Source organism: Rhea pennata, chromosome 6 (genome assembly GCF_028389875.1).
Source record: "Rhea pennata isolate bPtePen1 chromosome 6, bPtePen1.pri, whole genome shotgun sequence".
NCBI classification, from domain to species: Eukaryota; Metazoa; Chordata; class Aves; order Rheiformes; family Rheidae; genus Rhea; species Rhea pennata.
In genome coordinates this window covers 28,952,500-28,968,626 of record NC_084668.1, presented here as the reverse complement: position 1 = coordinate 28,968,626, position 16,127 = coordinate 28,952,500, and the positions used below count along the sequence as shown (strand labels likewise).

The following is a 16,127-nucleotide window of genomic DNA, read 5'->3' as shown; positions in this document are numbered from 1 at the left end:
AACGACCTTCTAACTGATTCCTCTGGATGTTGAGAAATCTGTTTTTGTAGTTATGAATAGCATGAATTCACTGTAGGGCTGCTAAACGAATCATCTATTCAGTATTTTAATTTGGCAACAAAAACAGTTGGGATGAAATCTGGATTTCAGTTCATGATCTAGTGATGGTGCCAGTAACTGCTGTGATAAGTCAGCTCATAGTATCTTGCATAGAATGAAAGTGAAACATCCAGTTGGCGCACATGGAAGATGCTTATTAGTTCATCTCTTCTTAATCAGTGCAAGGGAAAGATTCTTCCCATTTCTGCTACCATGCTAATTTTAAATGTACTGAATCTAAAATTCTGTGTTCCCTCAGAGTTTCAATCTATAGTTTTTTTTTCATGCTCATTCTCCTTGTTCTTTGCTCCCCTTAATAGGCAAAATGGTTCTCTTGTCTTCCCAGTGTTTACAAATCCTTCCAATCTTACAAATTTATGGGTTTTTAGATTTAATTGTCTTAGCTAGGTTATGCAAATATATGGGGTCATTATGTTGTAAGGCTCCACATCCAGTTAACAGCCCACTCAAAAATTCTCTTGGTTTACCATGGTCTTTTTTCTCACCTCTGTTATGTGCCGTGATTTGTGCACATGCAGCACAAAATTATGTGGGTTCCTTTGCTTCCATGCATCCGCAATTAAAAAAAAAATTGATGAATGAGAGTGATAGAGAGGAACAATGGCTATTACAGGATGTTCAAGACAGGGTCATTACTGTATTTTTTGTGCGTGTGCAATCTTGTTATGAACAAGCTAGGTATTTACCAGCTTACTTCCTTTGTCAGGATCCTATTACTAGCGTTCTAAGGCCAATGCTGTCCATTTTCTAAGGAGGTTCAATTTGGTGAAATTCAAATTTTATCTACTATTTCTGGAGAAAGTTACTTTTCAATTTTATAATAAATTTATATTTTTTATTTTAAATGATTGGGACTTGCTTATCATCTTTGGTAATGAGATACAGGGTAGATAAAGTAATAAGAGCCAGGAAAGTCTTCATTATCAAGCTGCAAATTAAATATAGTTTCATTAGCAAAATGGAATCATGTATGGTTAGGATGGGCTTTTGAATCTGAGTGTCTAGATAAATATTTGTTTGTGAAAAAAAAAATGTGGTTGTTTCTTGAAGTTTCAAAAGCAAACAGCTTATTTGTAATGCTGTTTTTGACAGCGTACCCTAATATGCTTAGTATGGAAAATATATTGGTCTTACTCTCCCCCCTCAAATTTTCAACATTTGGATACCAAAGGGTCTGTTAGATGGAAAAGGTGAAGATAAGAAGGACACTTAGTGAGACTTTGAAGGAAGACTGTTTTTGTGATCTGTGATTAAATTTACACTTTTGTAGCTGAATGACTCCCATAAATGATCACATTTGCAACTGTTTAACAACTTGGTTTCCAGATAATCTCAAATAAAGAGGCCAAGCAAGGTGATTTAGTCAACTCTGGGAAGACCTAAGTTTGGGGTTGGAATCCAGGCATTAGAAAAACAGATTAGAAACCAATCCACAGGGATTTTGGATACTGATGAAAACTACAACTGTTTTCAACATTGTGTGAACAAGTCCCAATCTTTAATTGAGAAAAATCATTTACTTAGATGTGAAAATGGTCTTATTTGTGTTTTTGGAATAAATAGTCTAATTTGGAATGCTGAACTATGTTTGTGTAATAGAGTCTAAGGAATGGAAAACTAAGGGTACTGTAGGTCAGTACTGAGGTCAGCAGAACTGTGAAAGGGAGTCTTGTCTGGCAGCTAAATATCCTACCACATGTCCCAGTGCTGCTTTCTTTTGCATCCAAGGACAAAGAGGGGGACAGGGGGTGGAAATCAACCACTACATGAACATCCATGTGCATCTGGTTCTTGCAGAATAAGACTGACATGAATTGTCAGTGAATGAGATCTGAATTAATGCTACACATCAAAAACTTTTCTGTATTGTATACTTTTTGCCTGGTTTGACAAGTGGCTCACTGGAAGGTTGAGAGACCAGCTGTTTTTCTTCAGGTCTCCTGTGCCATGTGGCTTTTGAGCCTTTGATCCTACAAAATCATTAAAGCCGTAAATAGTACTTCACAGTTCTACATACTTAGTGAAACTATATGGATGATACACAGAGCATACAACAAACCTAAAGATTAGCAAAATTAGCAGCAATTTTAAGGAGGTTAGAGATGGAAAAAAGACCTACTGTCGGGGAAGACAATATTTGAGAAGGTACATGTTGGAGAAAATATTGGGCAGTGGGTCCACACTACTACTTTTCATTTATGAGACGTAAGGGATGCTCAGTATTCACTACTTTAATTTACCAATTATTTACCATACCTGAAGTTATTTGTATCTGTTTAACAAGGAATATTAATATATTGCTTGGCATCGGAAGAGGAGTATGCATTGCTTAACTTAAAGCAGTTAATTTATGGCACCAACCAATATTTCTGACTCGGCTCACTAGTTACTTGTTTCTCCTAAAATACCACATGATCTTGCATGCATGTATGTAAGCAGATTTTTTTGAACAAAATAACTCCCAGGAAATACCTGTGGATTGCTGGAATCCATGTGTAATTTTTTTAAAGGAATACCTGAATATTCAGAACATTGAATATGTCAAAAAGATCACATGCAATGATTTTTAAAGTCATTTAGGTTTTCTTAAACAGTAATCAGTTGCAAGAACACGGAGCTTCTTGGATATGTGTCATGTCACCAGGAATGACACCATGAATGTAGTTAAAGATGATTTCTGGCTAACTTTTCTTACTGGGGTAACCTATAACTAATTGCTAAAGGTCTCCCTCTCCCTAGGTGGACTGAAACAGCTATCACTTACATGGGCTTGTAGCTTATGCTCTAGCAACCTATGATCTAGAAATCACCAATTCATATTATATTTCCCAAGGAGACAGTGATCATACTGGCATAGATCATCCTAGTTACATGATTTAAGCATAGATGGAAAGAATATACTTCCACAGAGAATACTGTTAGCAAATTTTTAAAATGTTGTTCTTTATAAAAAGTGAGACTTAAAAATTTTGGAAATGTTTTGAAATTGATTTTTTTTTTCAAGTTGGTTCTGATTTCGAAAATTAGCTTTATACATAAAAAATGATGGAAAGGGCTACAATTCTGTTTACTATTTCAGCTAATTAAAAAAATTAGAGAGCCTAGATTGTAAGCATACTCTGGTAAAATATGAATTAGTTCAGCCCTATAATGGGGGAAGAACTCGGCTTTTCACAAATAGACAGTTGTTTCCTGACATTGGGCATTTGGTCAACAACTGCTAGTGTTTAAAGATGTCACAGGTCATACGAATTGTGTGTTTGTGGCCTTTGGGCGTAAGAGAAGGTCACTGAGTTACTGAGCAACTGCTGCCTGTTTGAAGAGGTTCAACTGCCTTTCCTGCCTGGCTGTTGGAGATGCTCGACTTCCAAAGGGGAAACAGTGATGTTCCAGTGATTTTGCCAGTATCTAGATCTTGTTTTCTAGCTGAAAACAGCAAAGAAATATTAAACATTACTTTTATTTCATTCTTACTTCCTTTATGTTCCACTTGTTTCTATAGGTACTGTTTTCAGCTAACATAATCTCTGTAAAACAACCTAATATACCTTGGCTGTATTTTTTTTCTCACTGCTCAATGAGTCTTGGACTTTCCAAAACTGTCTTTGTCCAAATTATTAAGAGCAAGATTTCTGCTTCTCTGTAGCTTTCAGAAAAGTAGTTGCTGTGCTTCCCACATATAACCGAAAATAGATAACAGCATAATCCTTCCACACCAAACACATATGGGTGATACAAAGGCTAGTGCAGCCAGAATCCTCCTTCTCCTCGATAGACCTTTTGACTTATTTTGTCCTAATTGCATGAGGGCATGGGAAGATCTATTTCCAAGATATAGCTCTTTCAAAAAAGTGCAAAGTATGTATGCGGAAATGATAGTTATGTGCTCAATTGCACAATCAGTTAATGTAACTACCTCTATTTTTGTAGTCAGCCTTAAGGGATAACTAACATAGAACCATACTGTTTTTCTCATTTTTTCCAAAATGAAACAAGAATGTTATGATTCTTGTTCACAACATATCAATGATTTTCCTTTTTTTCCTTATTGTGAGTAAGGAAGATAACCTTTGCAACATCCTATTTAATTTATCAATCATACTTGTAGGCTACAGGAATCTTGTGTGTGTCACAATTGTAAGTCACAATTCCACACGTAAAGAAAGGGGATTAAAAAACCTGATGTTTATTAGAAAGCTGTTTGGTCACACAAATAAAACTGTGACGTCTGTGAAGTGATTGTTTTAAATAGTATCAATTAATATTTTTGCAGAACTAAAAGGGGGTGAAGTGATTTAAATGAAATCAGGAGAGCAGAATCCTCATCCTCCCCAAAATTCAGACTGTACCACACTGCACATTGGTAAGGAATGGGGAAGGAATTTTATTATTGATCACTCTTTTTTTAAAAGTTCATATGCCTCTGCAGTTGCTGCTCTTTTGCTGGACCTGGAATCAAAGTACCAAAATACTAAGGAAAAAGGCTGCTCTTGCCTTATTTATGGCAGACTTATAACCTGGAAACATCTAGAATATCACCAGAAAGCCAGTTCTCACAAGATTCCCATCCAGGTTGCCAGACCGAGAAATCCATAACATTATCCAAAGAAGCAGATACTTATACAATCACAGCAGAATTTGTGGTTGAGGGTTTTTTTTTGTTTGGGGTTTTTAAAATTCTTCCCTTGTCACTTTTTATGTAGAGGTTTTGCATGATTTTAGCTATTTCCTATTCTTTTGTTCTCAGCAAAACAGCCGTGTAAGAATTTCCTTTTGTCCCCTTCCCATGCTAATAGCTTTTTTAAATGCAAATCGATCATTCTGCGCTCAGTTAGAAACAACAGTGTCATTTTCAGTGAGCAGTAGTCTATTGAATTAAAGTGGCGTTTGATGGGAATTTTGCAGTCCACCTCCAGAACCTGGTCATACCTATTTTCTAATGATGACTATATCTCTACTGAAAATTAACTCAAGTTAGTGGGTAGAAGATATTTCCTCTGTGGTTAGTTTCAGGTAGATACAGTAAGGAGTTTGGCATATTATTGCTATATCAAATTCTCTTAACTAACATTTTTTCTCTAGATGTGTTACAAAGTTTTGGACACATTCAACTACTTTGTTCAAGTAATACCCTAGAAGTAAAATACATACAAAAGTAACTATGAAAACAACAATCAAACTATTTTAATGCTCAGCTACAGCGCTATTGGTGCAATAGGCACCATGGGCAAGCAATTACTTTGCTTAGGTAAAACTTGCATAGGTGATGCAGTTATTAATGCTATTGCTCTGTTAGTATTCATCAGTAGTTAATTCTATTGCGTAAACAAGAGCTGTTAGAAACCATGTTATCACTCTAGCAGAATCCTGCCAAGCAGCTGGTGCCGGTTTTTGTTTTTGTTTTCTCAGGGAAGTAGGATTGAGCTCACCTCTTGTCTCTCAGTGACATAAATCAGTAGACCCTTTCATTCAAAGAAAACCACATTTTACATACATTGTTTGTGTGAGATCTAACTGAACAGCTGTATATTATCTGGTGGTCACTCCCATTAATGGTTCATTAATTCTGTATTAGTCAACTAGTAGGATACCTGTGATTTAAATTTTATTTCTGACGGTAACATCAGTATTCTCCTAAAATAAAGTTTGGTGGTCATATAGGCTTAAATTAATCTAATTTTGAGGAGGAAAAGATTTCTTTGTTTATATGATAAGCATGAAAGTAAAAAAATCCTGGCTTGGCCCTACCTGTGACTACAGAATAGACACTCTTTTAGAATTTGTCATCATGTAGTTACATGTATTTTCCTGGGGAAATTGTACCTCTCTAGCATCTATGTACTATTGCAGCTACTCCAAGGAAATATTTGCATATAGGAGTAGTATCGACAAGATTCCTTTATGACATGAAAAATTTGTGATAATATATAGACCATGAACAAGAAAGGGAAAATGCAGCTCTTGGTAGACTGTTAGTGCTTTTTGCACTATGCAGATCTTTGCTAGCATCTTTATATCACCCTTCTTTCAGCAAGTTATAGTGAGTTTAGCTTCAGAACAGTAGTTATTAGATATTATTGTGCCTATGTGCCTGTTAGTAATATGGAGAAACCAGCTTGCCCTTGGAAGAGCATTAGGTACACAGAAGGGTACATGGTTTACCCACCTGAACTACTGCTTATTTTGATGAGCTAAATCTGTTCATCAGTTCTTGGGCTCCAAGCTCAGCCACTCCCCCTCTGAACTGGACTAATTGTATTCATATAGAATAAAGCTTCATGTTGAATGTGTTGAATATAAATTTGTTCAGAATCTTTCTGTCCTCTTAATGTGTAGATCTGCTGTAATAAAAACCACAAGCCTTCAAACTAAAGTCATATGACCTGCTATTAGTTGTCTGTTCTCAAGGATGAAACAGTTTAGATATGTGCTTATATTTGCTGATAACTTTGATTTTGTTTTGCTTTGCTCTTAATTTGTGAATTGGTTCCTGGCTATTGCACCTAACTAAGTAGCTTAGTTTTTACAAATTTTAAATGATAGTCATATAAGTTTTATAACACAGGGACTAGAAATTTGCTGGCTTAAGCAGTTGCAAGATGCTATTGGGCTATATAGAAATGCATTCACACCATGAAACTGTAGCTGTAGCTTGGCAGGTGCTGTAAAACTGCCAAACCTACCAAGTCTCTAGTAAACTAAAGAAAATGTGCAAGTTTGTTTACAGATACTGGGATTGATCCTTCTTTTTCCCATCCTCACCTTTTTTTCCAGTCCAAATGATTTTTTTCTTAAGAATTTGGCTCCCTAACAGAATCTTCATAAGGCCAATTTGATGTTGTTGTGGATACAGATGTTTTTGATTTGTTAGCAGTGACATGATGTTTTCAGGAATCAAAATATCACAAGGATATTATATTTTTCTAATGTAACTGATACTTTTATATAAGACTTGGTGCCATTGTCACAGGTATAATTGGACTGGGACTTTACACCCTAAATGGAGGATCTACCATCTTGAATCACATCTAGGCCAGTGAGCTTTAGTATCCATCTTTTGACTTTTGTCTGTACCCTGTGCATGATGCTTCCTGAAATGAAAAAAATAAATGCTTCAGTTAAGGAGCTTAACTTATTTTTGCGTTGCTTTGCATAATGAAAAAAAAAATTTCTCAGATCTTTCGGGGACTTACTTATTACTCTGAATCCTGTGTAACTTCTAACTACAAATTTAACTGAAAGTCTGGGTGGTAATATGCTATTGTTGTTATAAAAGCTAGTGACTGCACCAGAATGCAAGATCTTCTACGTTTATAAGTTGTAGAGGCAAGTTATATGCAATGCTATATAAAGTAACGTATTATTTTTATACTTATCAGTCATTAATTATGTTGACTTCCTCTTCCTCTTGGAACTAGCACAGAAAGGAAGACATGTCTGTGTTTTGTTTAAAGCCTTGATCAACAGTCACTCCCTAGAACTTTCTTTTTTACTTTTCTGAAGTTTACTTGCTGATAACTGGAATTTGTAGTCATGACAATACTCACATTTGCCAGCTAGACGGTAGGATTTTTAAGCTTCTGCTACTACTGTCCTCTAGGGAAGGTAACAAAACCTGTATACAATGGCAATTTTAGCATCTAGCATTATTCAGGACTGGATCAGGTCCCACCAGTGACTCTAGTAATCTTGGTCCTTTCTACATTAGCTTGAGAAGAGAATGGGATTAATAATGTCATCATGTAGCATTCTGCAAACAACTCTAATGCCCTCAAGTGGTAGTTAACACTTCAGTGAATGTTTTCTCTCAGGATGGCCTAAGGGCCACTGCAGCGTGGAGAAGAGTAAAAAAAAAGAAAAATTAATCATAGTTCCTGTAATGAAGGACCTTTGCAGGGAAGAGCCATGATCACGTCCAGGCTTCTCCTGGGCCAAAGGAGCTAGCAAGCCATAGAAGCACTTATGGGCAGTAACCCTGAAAAAAGGGAATGTTGGAGCAGTGGCTTTCCAAAGTCTGATCAGACTGCAAGCAGAGAAGTAGTATGGGGGAACGATAAGTGTGTGAAGACTTACCTTTGCAAGCTCTGCAGTTAAATAAAAATTACTCATATAATTTATATCAATTTATATCAATAAATCATTACTCAATGAGAATTAACAGTCTGAAGTACCAAAAATGACAGGACTTTCAAACAGATTTTAATAGTTCTATGGAACTCTGAGCTCCCTAACGGTTGCATCAGAAATAAATTGTGTTGAATGTTAAGAACTGCCTTTAGAAATCTTACGTTTTTATAGCTTAAGCAGTTTAACTTTCTCCTATAGCTTTTAGTAGAAACAAGAAATAATATGCATATAATCCTCAAAGTTATCGAAGCATTACACCCTTGGACAGAAATGCAGTTGATGTTGCAGAAGCATCACTCTGAAGAACAGAATTCTGAAATTCATAGCTCAGAGAACAGCTCTGTGCAAAAATTTCTTAGTTATCCCCATAGGATGTAGTAGATATAGCTAGGACGAGCAATGCTAACAAACCTTAGGATGTAGCAGAAAATACGTCATAACTGCTTTTGCCAAGAAACTAACCCAAATTCCACAGTGATCAGCTCCACCTATGTCACAGTCCTGTAAGAGAGGAAGGAAGGATGTTGCTTAGTGAAACACACTTGAGCCATTTTGTGACAGGAAAGAGCACAGATACATAGCTTTTTCAATGAGAATTTCATATAAATCAAAAATTCTTTATGCCATGAAGCCTAGTACAGGTTATCATAAAGAAAATTTTATACTAGTTGGATCTGAAATACAAATGATATAGAAGTGAAATATAGAACAGACATTTCACAGCCTGAGTAAGATAATTGTATAGTCCCAAGAAATATACAAGAATTATATAGTATGGCTGTTAAAGTTAAGTACCTGAACATACTGAAAAATAAAGTTATACAAAATCGTAGTTTAATTTTTATGGAATATGATTTGATAGAGTATGACCCTAGTACATAGTTTAGCATCTTTCATAAATAAAACACTTTACAGAATTAAAATACAATTATGTGAAGGCTCCATAAGCACAAAATGCAGTTATAGGTGATATCCATACTCACAGTTTTAGCTTTTGGAAATTTTATGGGGCTAGGGCTCAGTATGCCCTTTACTGCTTTCAAAGAATGTCTTAGATCTTTAATTTCCAAGAGAACAGTCACCAGAAGTCTACAGAAAAGACCTTGAGCAAAACTTAGACCTAATACAGCAATATAGATGCTTTTTTAAAAATATTAGGTTTGTTTGACCCTTTCAGTTTTTGCTAATGTGATGAGAATGCTTTCTTTTAGAGAATACACACACACACACACACACACACAAAATATATATAAAAGATTATACTTAAGAGCTATTTATAGGACTGATTGGCAAAGCCCAGCAGTGTCAGTTGCTATCACAGAAGCAAGTTTCTAAGCTCAACAGATAATACTTTGGTAAAACAAATCTTTGTTGTAAAAAGATGCCGCCCTTTTCTCCACCACCTCTCTATACTTAAGACTATTTGAATCTTCTGGTCATTTATACTCTGAGAGGAAGTGTTTCTTGCAAAAATGACTCCATATTTATGTATTTGTTAGTGTTTCTGGTATATGCTGTTTAAAAAAGTAGTCTATATAAACAGAACAAATTAAATACAGCCAGCAGTACTCATCTGTCCTAGCGATTGTTCTAATACATTACAGTTGCTGGAAAACTGCACAAGTTATGTTTCCAGTGTTCTTCCAGCTGTCTTCTGACAGCCATGCAGCGATGATGTTTCAGCTCTTTTGTTGGGATCTCACCCAAAATTTCCATAATGCTCTTCTGGCCTTTGTTGGAGTTTCTCTGAAACTTTTCCTTACTAGTTTGCCCCTTCTTTGCTCTCTCTTAAGGTGATTCTGTGACCCTTTTCACTCTGCCTGTATTTTTGAGGTGTTTGATTCAACTCTGGGCATGTGACAATTCAGTGATATTAGTGAAATCACTACAAAACCCAAAATATAACCAGACTGTATATTTTTTTTATACCTCATCATATTTTCATTTTCATAGATTTGATTTTTTTGTGTGTGTGTTTTTTGTTTTTTCCTCTCCCCATAAACCCTCCATCTTTAGTCATGTTTCCTGCTGCTTAAGCTAATCTGTTTTCATGGAAGCCAGGGAGGGATCTGTAGCATTAAATGTTTGGAGTGAATTTCAGTGTCCCAGTACAAAGGCATCTGCTGCTGCTCTAGAGGCTCGCCTGGCTGGCAGGTGCCTGTATGTGGCATGTGCCAGGAGACCTCTGTGGCCACCTTTGGCTGATGTCTTCTATAACTGCATGGAATTTCAAAGGACCCACTAAACTGTGCCTTTGATCTTGATCTCTCTCTCTAAGCCGTTACACATATGAATAATACTTTTTATGCATGCGAGGAGTAATGCTGGCAAGATTCAGCACATACATAGTCACATTTGTGGGTTGGCAGTTTGGTACCTTGTTTTAAATAGAGTTAATACTAGGGATTGATTCTGCTACTAGCAGTTTGTAAAATAACCAGAATGAGAGCCAATAATTTTATTTGAAATGCTTTTACATTTTTTGCAATATTCGTATGTAATGTTGGCCTTTTCCTATTATAGAAGATAAATTAAAATGAAAGATTTACTATTTCTACTGCACTAACACATGTTGTGAATGTCCCCAGTGTATTACCTGGACAGAAGAACTGCTAATGATATACATATTTAAAAAGCTAAAATTAGCCTATGAAGTTAACACCCTTTCAGTTCTATTGTTTTGAGTGCAGAGATTTGAGAAATCCTTAGTGTATGAGGACAATTGTAAATACATTTCCTCAAGCAAAAGACTGTAAAGTTTGTTTTTTGATGTGACTCTTATTTTGAAAGAGCCCTTCAAAATCTAAATGAAGACTTAAATCTTGTGTCTGCAGCTTTTTTGAATTGATACTCATGATAAATATCAGATACTAGTTTATGAATCTCCTGCAGTGTAACATGGTTGTCTAGCTCTTATGTATATTATGCATAATATACTAATGGAATTTATATTTTATTTTTCTTTACAATGTTTTTCACATTTATAACCAAGAAAAAATGTTTTTTTTTTTTTTTTTTTAAGTAATAATACTATTCTTATGGTTCTTGCCTTTTCTTTCATGTTCTCTGGCACATGTTTAATAGGTTAAAGATTACATCTTCGCAATAGTTCATTCTGGCATGATAATTTCATCACTTATAATAGGAAATAGGAGAAATATCATGAGTTTGGTCACCACATGATTGCTTTAAAAATCAAGAAATTTTAAAAATAATATATTTCAGTTCTTTTAATTTGTCTGAGGTGCTATGGAGATGTGTTCAGTGGATCCTCTTCAGCCGCAATGTCTTGACTGACCGCTGTGATTGCTGTATGATTATGTATCTACGCATAGGAAACTTTCATTCATTATGAGGCTCTATGGGAGTAATGAAGGTATCATGAAAGTCAGTGTGACTATAATGGCCAGACTGTTAAAACTGTGAATTTAAAGCAGCTTTATTGATGCTTGTATATTGCAGGAGACTGTTATTTACTGGAATATAGCATTAGTGGTTCATTACACTTAGTGATTCATTACAAGTAGCTAGCCCTGAATATCATTTGAAAATTGCAATCAGTACACAATGAAAAGGCATAGTCAGTTGGTTATCAAGAGCTCCTTGTGTAAGTCATGATGAAGATCGCTGAAAAAAAATGGACTCTACATCATTGTTATATTTAATTCAAAATGCTAGTATTGCTTTATAGTGAGTTCAGGCAATTTAAAGTTCACTAGCTGTCGTGACTATAGGTCATATCCTGATCAATCAATATGGACAATGCATTAGACATATATGAGTGTTTTTTTTTTTAATTTAGTAAGCTTAATTATGATTTCACTAGCATTGTTTTAGGAGCATTGATCTATTAACCAAGAGCCAGGTGGTTATTTACAAGGTAAAATTTGTAACAGCTTGATATGAATAAGTAAAATTGTATAGCCATATTTTTTACAGACATTAACAAGCAAGAAAAACACAATACTTCCTTTTTTTCTGGATTGGGTAAGAAACACATTAAAACAGCCGGAATAGAAGAAAATAGTCTAAGGAGGGTCAGAGAACAGTGGCAACTGTTGCAGCAACAATTGTCAATAATGTAAAAGAGTATCCTGTTTTGGGTTCTGTTTGTCTGACCAATTTGAGAATTAATGTATCAAACAAAGACAATAGAAATAAAAGCACTTATTGTTGTAATGCTGAAGTTAATCTTTCGGTAGGGGACACAGCATAAGGCACACACTGCTAGCTTAGGAAAAATAATTTTGTAAATCCACAATTTTATGTTGTTATCTAGGATCCATGAGGATTAATACTCTAGGAAACAGGGACTTTTGTACTCTAGGCCTTTTTTCATAAATATTCCCAGCCAGGGTTGAAATGGTTCAGTGTCTCTTAATTGTTGCTTAAATAAGTAATAAGTCTTCTTATTAAAACAAAAATAAATTTGTAGACACCCCTTCTTGAATCTGAATTAGGGGAAAAAAACAAACAAACAAACAAAAAAACTCCCAAAGGTGTATCAGTCTATGAGAATGTTAAAAACCAGAAAAGAAGTCTGTACTCTGGGAATCTTTTGTGATATTTTTCAGCATTTGAACATAGTAGAGCTGGGCTATGCTATGAAGATAGTATGAAACATGTCTCCAGTCTGCCTGGACTTACGCAGTAAGTGTAAGTATAAGCATTATGCAGTGAGACCTGATTAGTAGGAAGTAAAAGCTTCGGTGCTGTTATCGTCTTCTCTTGTCTCTGGAAGCAGTATGTGGTCTGTGGAGAGACTGGCAGTCTTGGTTTATCCTGTGGATTTAAGCAACTGACTCTACATTCTCATCTAGAAAAACATAGGGTTGTATGGTCTGACAGAGCATAAGGGAAGGGAGTGTGTATTTTATTTGTCGTGTTTTGTAGTGCTTGCTTTGTATGTTACAATTAGTTTGTGTTGTTATAACAATTACATAGTATTTTTAATTGACACTTGGTCTATTTTAACAACAATTAAGTGCTTAAATATACTTTTTTGTATTAAGATTGTTTTAAATGTAATTTTTAAAAATAGAGCTTAAGACTATGTTTGGATTACCATTAAAAACGGTTTTAATTACTACTTTTATCCATGTTAAATATACAGTAAGTAGAATATGAGTCACTTAAATTCTGTGTTGGATTATCTCAAACACTTGAGGGAGTTTACTGCTTATATCTTTCAAAATGGTTTCCAGATTTACTTGCAGGTTTTTGTAGACCTCTCTGAAACTATAAATCAGAGTAGAGTGATTATGAACACTCCACTTCTTGCTGGTATTCTCTCCTGTGGTAGCAGCTGACAGACACTTTGGTTCACAGGACTGCCTGTCAGACATTAAACTGATTACAAGTTACTCTTACATAAGATATCTCACTAAGAGCCAGCTATTGCTTCAGCATTCCTTCACAAAACTCCCACCAAACTCCCACCAAAGTTAGCAGCTGACTGTAAAGTACCGAAATCGGTACGTTTTAACTATCTTACTCCCGTCTTCCTTCTGTGTTCTTCCTCAGTGCCTCTCTCTGATACTAAAGGAAAGACTATATACGTATTTTGAAGGGGATTTTTTGATTTGTTTCTTGTTTTTAGAACTGAACCCATTTTCTCCACACTGTAATCATTCTACATCCAGTAGCACTTTATAGTTTCAGTAGCTGGCTTGGTGACTGCATTAGGATCAGTTTGAATTTCCCATCAGTTTGATGGCCTAATTTTCAACAGATGTTTTAGGGTCATCCTCGTGGTAATATCTGACCCTCCAAGGTGACTAGCCAAGTGGGGTTCAGAGTTCACATCTCTGGGTGACAACTACTTTAGATTTAAAGTTTTCTTATTCCTTAAAAACACTTGTTTTGTTAAAGGTTCATTTTTCTTCTCCATAACCTTCTAAAGGGCCGTAATGAGACAGAACCTGAGGATCAGTAATGACTTCAAAGTTAGAAGTTGTCTGATAGCAACATCCTGGAAATTAACTTAGTCTGGTGGTTGCAAATGATACTTACTGAAATCTGAATATCTCACAGAATTCAAATTTGGGAGATGATTTAGAATAGGCCAAACCAAACACAGCCGAACTTGACAGTGCCACTCCTGATCAGAGTGTGTCCCTAGCACATGCTACATTTTGCTCAGATGAAGCAAAAAGTGTTCCACTATCACTGTACTGTTATTTAAAGCTGTTAAAGAAGGTGCCAGATTTATTTTTCCGCACTGTCCTCATCACTGAGCAGTTATAAAATATGCTAGTTCAATACTTGTTTTCTAATATTATCCTGAGAAAGGAAAATATATTTATTGTAAAAAATGCAAGTTTTCTTCTTGCAAATTTTGATTTAGTTTGAGAAATCTGGAGATGTTAGAAAATGAGAAGCTAGGTCATGAAATGTTATCAATTCTTTGTACACTATAGACCTGCAGCAACAACAAAGCATTTTTATTTCTGTAGGAATAACTTAAAAAGTCAATAGAGCACATTGCTCTTGTTAGCTTACCAGTAAGACTTGCATTCAGTTAAGAATTAGTACAGAAATTTTGTGTGCACTCTTTGCCCAGTTATGTATCTCAGTGATAAAGCACATGATAGATAGATAGTTGCTCTTACAGTTTCTGCGGAGAACAATGTTATCTCACCACTCTATATGCTGATTAATTCAGAATATCACATTCATTACCTGCTGTGTTTCAGCAAATATCCTGCTCTATCAACAGCAGGAGGAAGCCAATGCAGGAGAAATCTGCGCTGCAGCAAAGGAAGTTTGGCATAAGCTACCTTGATGGAAAAAGATGCAGTTTTTTTTTTTTTGTTTGTTTGTTTGTTCCTGAGTGATTCCCTCGCATGGAATCAGTTGAGTGATGTTTCTGCTGGCTCTAGCAATGTCAAGGTCATGGAAGTTTTGTACTGTTTTTCCCCCATTGCTTGGAAATTTGTTTCTCTTCCCTCCCCACCCCCCCACCCCCAACCCCAAATCCCTGCCAAGCCAGCAGCTGTGAACAAAACTTGTCAGCAAAAGGAATCTGAAGTTTTGCACGCTCTGTGGAACAGGATACACAAATACAACTTGGAGCAGGGGAACAGTTGAGAGACACAAATTCACACCCTCTGAATAAAATGTGTTTATGAAAGGGATGAGCCTTTTAAGGTGTCATGTAAGTTACAGTGCATAGAAGAGAATGCGAACAAAGATTATTTTTTCGTAATGACTTCTGGTACCTTAGTCTGAGAATTGTTAAATAATGCCTCAGAGTTTAATGCTCAAACTTTTCTGTTGATGTCAATTAGCAAACACTGGCACACTGATGGCAAGAACTGGTCTGTAGAATTACGAATTTGGTTGGATGTGGTGTAATTTTATTTTGGTAGATATTATCCTTGTCAGAGATTCCCATAGAATTCCACTAATTTTATTTATACTTATGATTTATTTTTAATAGAAAAGAGGGAAATCAATGTGAGAATTTTGTAGGTTTCTTTTTTTTCTCCAGGGAAATAAATGCAGGATGTGTGTGCAGAAAATATGCACACCTATATTAAGGCTATCTAATATTTTCCATGCTTGTAATGGAAATTTTCAGTTGCTTGCAATTTTGACAGGCTTTAGCTGACAATTTCCATGACATGTCATGAAATAATGTATCATGACAATGTGCTTATATATGTAAACAACATACAAAAAGCATTTATACATAGCTTATGACCAGAATAGCTGTGGTGGGCTTCCCATTCTTCTGTGTTGTAGTTGTAGTGCTTGTAATGTTTTGTTATTACATTTGGAATGCAATATTTCTTCATCAAATACCTTGTCCAAGTGAGAGTTGAGTTTATCAAGGCTGTGATTTTGTGTCTGATTGTATAATATTCGTAATGTTCATA

General features: G+C 35.6%; 1 protein-coding gene across 3 annotated transcripts in view; it reads left to right on the top strand.

The window, feature by feature from the left end:
• The window catches only part of CALCRL (calcitonin receptor like receptor), a 65,054-nt gene that overhangs the window by 10,428 nt on the left and 38,499 nt on the right, over positions 1–16,127 (top strand). The window contains exon 1 of one of the 3 annotated variants that reach the window (XM_062578825.1): positions 12,878–12,897. The exons of the other annotated variants lie outside the window; for them this stretch is intronic. The gene's annotated coding sequence lies outside the window, so the exon portion shown is untranslated. Of the gene's footprint in view, positions 1–12,877; positions 12,898–16,127 lie in introns of those variants that run through there. 3 annotated transcript variants of the gene reach the window in all.